Here is a 535-nt window from a genome sequence, read left to right on the forward strand (position 1 = left end):
GCGAGAGGCCTGTGGTGGTCGAATAAAAACTGCTGTCCGGAGACGCAGCTGGTTTCGTCGGCCTGCTTTCGGGAGCACAGGGGGATATGACCACAATAGGCTTGGCCATGAGTTTGGGGTCGGCTGAATTGGTGCCCGTGCTTCCACCCCTTACCTTCTATGACCAAACTCCCGCGCGTTTAGAGGACGATCCTCAGGTAGGCATCTGATCATTGGGTTAGCCTTTTGAATGCTGTCAGCCCATCCCAAGATCTCCTGTACGTCAGATGAGGAAGGAAGAGTGACAAGAAGTCCAAAAGTTCGCTTACTTCCCATCTGGCGTAGCCATTCTGCGCGGAGTGATTTATCAGGCTTGGTGAGGATATTGCTAAGGATCGACTGTGCCAGCTTCGCTGGCGTAATTTTTCCGGAGAATGACCCCCAGATTATCAGTCTATTTCCCATTAGGCGTCTGTCCACTAGAGACGCTGTGGCGGTTTTTATAGCCGCGTCAAAAAGTTTTATGGCTTTCTTCGCAGCCATGGGGCCCGGTATG

This window comes from Opisthorchis viverrini (genome assembly GCF_000715545.1).
Source record: "Opisthorchis viverrini unplaced genomic scaffold opera_v5_216, whole genome shotgun sequence".
NCBI lineage: Eukaryota > Metazoa > Platyhelminthes > Trematoda > Opisthorchiida > Opisthorchiidae > Opisthorchis > Opisthorchis viverrini.